Consider the following 5,572-nt stretch of genomic DNA (forward strand, 5'->3'; position numbering starts at 1 on the left):
CATATTCAATTGTCCTTATTTGAAACAAGATTCAAAATTCAAGATTAAATGCGCCACAATTGAAAAGTCAAGGATTAAAATGATAAAAGTTCTAAACAATAGAGACCTTTAGTGTAATTCGTAAAAAAAAAAAAAAAAAAAAAAAAAAAAAAAAAAAAAAAAATAAATGAAAAAAAAATGCTTGGAAGGAAGAAAAAATAGAGAGGGGGGGGGGGGGGGGGGAATAATCTCCTCTGAGTGTCTATCAGAATACGCAAAAGAGGAAGAAAGAATTTTTAATTATTTGAATAGTATTAATTATAGTATTATTTGAAAGGGAAATTTGTCAAAAATTTTCTATTAGACTCTTATTTGGTAAAAAGTATAGCTTAATTTATTTTGTTTAATAAATTTCTTAAGGAGAAAATATATAATTGAGTAACGATAAAATAAAATATCTTCTTTTTTTTTTCTTGAACAATATTGTCAGAATAACATATTACTATAAACCAGAATAACATGTTACTGTCAAACAAAGTAACATATTATGGTTACTGTTTACATCAATTTCAACGGTAATAAAAAGAAATAAGAATTTTGTAGCCAATATAGATCTTATTTGATAGATCTTAATGATTGAATTGTAAAAATATTAATTTTATTAAAAATTAACATTTAAATCAAAGTTTATACTATTTTAAAATTTAAGATTTTGATAATAATAATATGTATTAAATTTTTTTTTTACTTATTCTTAATATATTAAAATTTTATTACGAAGAGCTTTGACATTAATGTTTCCAAGTTAGCATACGAGAGTGTTAAAGTGTGGCTTGGAGTGCGCCTAAACTCAACACTTGCTTTGTTACAAAGTTATAATTGCTTCTAAATATACCCACCACCTTTTACTTTTTCTTTTCTCTTTTTTTTTTTTTTTAATATGCCCACGTGTATAAGTATTTTTATACTGTAATATTATAAATTCATAAATTTTATTTAAAAATTATTTTAAAATATTAATATGTGATTTAAATACATTCTACATATAAACCTTATAATATATACTTTCAATCTTCATTACTCACTATCATTATTGAGAGCATCCCTATTAAAATAGTCAAATTTTTAATTAAATTATAACTTAAAATTTATTTTTCTATTTTAGCTAACCATCTTTTCAAATACACTCTCCAACAAATTCTCTATTCTTTATTTCATTTGTTGAGTTCTCTTTTCATAACTACATCTAGCTAGTGGGTTCATATTCAACTAAAATATCTAGCCAATAATTAAGTTTGATGGAGTATATTTCTGTAATTTTATACTAAAATAGTTGAGGCCCCGTTTGTTTTGGGGTGTAATAGATAGGAGAGGATTATGATGGAGGTAGGGTTATTTAGGCCCCGTTTGGGAACTTGCCTTTTTAGTAAAAAAATTACTAAATTAGCTAAAAAGCCAACAACCCATACCAAAAAGTCAAAGATTCTCTTTTCTCTCTACTTTTTGCACATCTTTTCGTAATTAGCCAAAAAGTCATCCCAAACATACAAATTTTTTTTAGCTACCTTTTTAGCTAAATAGCCAAAAAGTTACTAAATTAGTCTGTTCCCAAACGAGGCCTTAGTGTTGTGTTTGTTTGTAGAGTTGGGGAAGGGATTAGGATGGAGGAGGGGATTAAGATAGGGGTTGGAAAGGGGATTGGGATGGAAGAGTTGGAGGTGGTATTAGAAAAATAGTGAGGGGATTAGAAATTTTTTTATTTTTTACATATTGAGAATTTTTTTTAAATATTAATGTTTAATTTTTTATATTTTTTATATTTTTTATTATTTTATATAAAAATAATTTAACAATTTCTACACTAACAACTATCATCAAAATAAATATAATTTTGCTTAATCTCTTCACTATGAATCTTGTTCATTCTACCTTTAAAAACAAACGGGACCTAGGACAAAATTTTAATAAAATTGGTAACGATACTCTCACATAAATCTAGGAGCCAAATTCTTCCCCCTAGACTTTTTGTTTTGCCTATGGTACAAGAGTTAATAATGTACGTGTAGAGAAAAAAAAATGAAATAATTTAAATAAATTGTTTTGTTGAAATTTTCATATATATCATTTATATAAAAAAAATTAGGGCAAAATATCAATAAATTTTAAATTTTAAATTATTAAACCATTTGGTCCTGTCTTTTATTTTGTAGACTAATAAATCCTATTTGAATGTGAATTACGTATATACCCATTTATTTAACACGTAATTTTTTTTTAATGGAGGGCAAATATAAGTTTTTACTTATGTTGTAATGACAAAAATACTCAAAAAGCTTACTATGGGCCTTTTTTAGATTTCTCTCCTTTTCGAACATCAATAACATCAACAACATCATCAAACATCAACAAACATCATCAACATCAACCACATCTTCAATATCATCAAACATTAGCAACATCATCAACATCAACAATATCAAACATTACAACATCACCAACATTGTGAATATCATCAACATCAGCTACATCTTCAACATCATCAAACATCAACTACATCTTCAATATCATCAACATCATCAAACATCAACAACATCATCAAAACATCATCAACATCATCAACCATAAACAACATCAACTACATCAACATCATCAACATCTCCAATCCTCTGTCGAACTGCAAGCGAGTGACGGTGGTGGTGTTCGATCATTCTAACGGAGACACGACATCAACTACATCAGCATCATCTACATCAGCATCATCAACTTCTCCAATCCTCTGCATCAAACCCCATCTTAGATCTGTCCAGGAATCCAATCAATGGGCAACGTGTACTACTCGGACTGCAAGCGAGCGACGGTGGTGGTGTTTGATCATTATGTCGGAGACACAGTGTACTCAGAGTGCGGTCTGATGTTGGAATCACACTCGATCGATGAGACCTCCGAGTGGAGGACCTTTGCCAATGACGGTGGTGGTGTTCGATCATTCTGTCGGAGACACAGTGTGCTCGGAGTGCGGTCTGATGTTGGAATCACACTTGATCGATGAGACCTCCGAGTGGAGGACCTTTGCCAATGACGGTGGTGGTGTTCGATCATTCTGCCAGAGACATAGTGTGCTCGAAGTGCGACTTCTCACCAACTGAGGCCTCTTCACCGTCTTTTCGAAGCCTAACGGCGTCACCTCCAATAGTTCTGAGTGTGTTTTAGTGTTGAGGAAGAAAATGAGAGAGAGAGAGAGAGAGATTAGGGTTGTGATGGCTGCCATTGTTGGCGAGATTGGGAGACCCGCAAAATGAAATCAATAGGGGTAAAAATGTAAACTCCGTATATAATATACCAAAAACATATATCATACTAAAAATAAAAAGGACTAAATGGTTTAAGAAAAAACACTCAAGACTAATTAGAGCAACATTTATCAAAATGAGATTTATGAGTAATTTTTCCAAAATATTAAATCGATCCAATAATCATAACCTATTTAATTTATTGCATTTATCAAAAAAAAAAATTACAGAATACACTTGTATGAATAAAATTTTATAGAATTTATTGGTGCAACTTACTTTTAAATCTAACTCTATAATAAGTTTTTGTATTTCTTATCTAATTCTTACTTGTGATTTTAAATCTAACTCTATAATAAGTTTTTGTATTTCTTATCTAATTCTAACTTGTGATATGAGAGAAGGGATGGACTATTTCAGAATGAAAAGGAATATAAAAATTGATCTCATATGTTTCATCCTACCTAGTCTTTTGGCGTACCAGCCAAATAAGGGAAATTCTATTTTTGGTGGTATATATTATATTTACCTCTAGCTACGATATTTATATTATTTAGTTTTGATCTATTGTGATTTTAGTTATAATTCATTATAATATTATTTATGACATTATTTTAGTTATGATTTAATATTTTTTTTATATTTTTTTTTTGAACAAAAGGAAATTATATTGATGCACTAACGAGTACAAGAAGTACACAATATTTTTGTACTCAATATTTTGTTATATTGATTCAAAAGTTCTTTGTTTTATCTTATGTAGGTTTAGTTATAACTCCAAAAAAAAAAAAAAAAGAAGTTATGACTCTCATAGTATTGAATTATATCATTTGTGGTAATTAAACACACAAATGACATAACTTACATATGATATACACCTTTTTGTACCATAGTATTACCCTATTTATAAAGTATAATTTTATTAAATTTAAAAAAGAGTACATCTATAAGTTTCATATACTTGATGATGACAACAAAACTTCATATTCACAGATTGCAATGACATATCAAAGTATTTTACAACAAAAAAACACAACTGATTCATGACAAGGCCAAACCTAGGCACTCAAAAGACCATGACTCAAGCCTTATGGCTTGGTGGTTGCACCCCTGGCTCGGTGTCTTGCCGCAAACCGATTGAACAAGGCCAATGCATTGCTAGTCATTTGGGCCACATTTAGGACCCTAGCCTTGATTGTGGCCTTAACTTTCCCACCCATGGCATGCCCCGAAAAACCATCAATGCAACCGTTTGCATCAGTGAGCGCCGTGCTAAGCCACGTCTGAACATTACTCATGTGCCACATGAAATTGCCCTCCCCATCTTGAATAATTCGCTTGAGCTCAATTATCGATTGGCTAAGTTGGTCCACACCATCATTAATTTGGTCTAAGCAATCCTTTGCAGCTTGGTACTCCTTGGCCTTCATTTTCTTGAGTTGTGAAGCCACTTTGGTCACATAAGCCCTTGTGTATTGGGCCCGGGCTAGGCTCACCATCAAGGCAAGTTGGGCCAGTTGTTGTGGGCTTTGTTCACTTGTGTTCGCATTGATGGAGAGGTATTGGATGCATAGCCGAGGGTAGAGTGTGGCCCGGCACTGTGACTCGACAAAGGCCCTAGCCGGAGGACCGTTCGGACTGGCCGTGCCGGCGATGAAAAGGGAGGAGAGGAGAAGTAGCAATGAGACGCTAAGTTGGGCCATGTAATGCGGGCAATTTGAGATTTGAATGTGTTTGTGATGAAGTGATGTGAAAAGGGTGATATGAGTTTATATAAACGGAGGTTGTCACATGCTGAAACTTTGTACTTAAGGTTATGTTTGGTTTTTGCTTTAAAAATTCCACTTTTGACTATTTAAGCAAAAAAACAAAACAAAGCAAAACAAAATATTGATTGTTTGGTTTAGGCTGATTTATGTATTAAAAAAAAAATAATAATTTTAAATTTTTTATTAAAGTTCATTTGGTTTGACAAGTGCTAAAAAATTCGTATTTTTTTAACCTTATTTTAATAAAAATAAATAAATTTTTATTTTTATTTTTTTTAAAAAATCCAAACCCACCTAAATTCTCTCAATAAGAGAAAGTAACATTTTTAATATTTTCAAAACGTATCAACTTTTTAGAATTAATTTTATCTTAAAAAAGTAAAATAGCCAATAAAAAAAATCAACAATGATTCATCCCTCCTTTTCCTCCCACCCCTTTGACCCTCCTCTCTCTCATTGGTTACATTTTCTTTTTCTTTTTCTTTTTTTTCCTGCTCCTCCAATCACCACCTGCCACGTGGCAAAGGGGGGTGA

The 5,572-nt window shown here is 31.4% G+C and overlaps 1 pseudogene across 1 annotated transcript; it reads right to left on the bottom strand.

Annotated features, from left to right (window-relative positions):
• Positions 1-4,172: 4,172 nt before the first annotated feature.
• On the bottom strand, positions 4,173-5,009 carry LOC114305551 (21 kDa protein pseudogene; annotated as a pseudogene). Its single transcript, XR_014362354.1, has one exon. The product of XR_014362354.1 is annotated as a 21 kDa protein pseudogene (transcript).
• Positions 5,010-5,572: the final 563 nt, after the last annotated feature.

This window comes from Camellia sinensis, chromosome 2, assembly GCF_055761805.1.
Source record: "Camellia sinensis isolate YWXY chromosome 2, ASM5576180v1, whole genome shotgun sequence".
Lineage (NCBI taxonomy): Eukaryota > Viridiplantae > Streptophyta > Magnoliopsida > Ericales > Theaceae > Camellia > Camellia sinensis.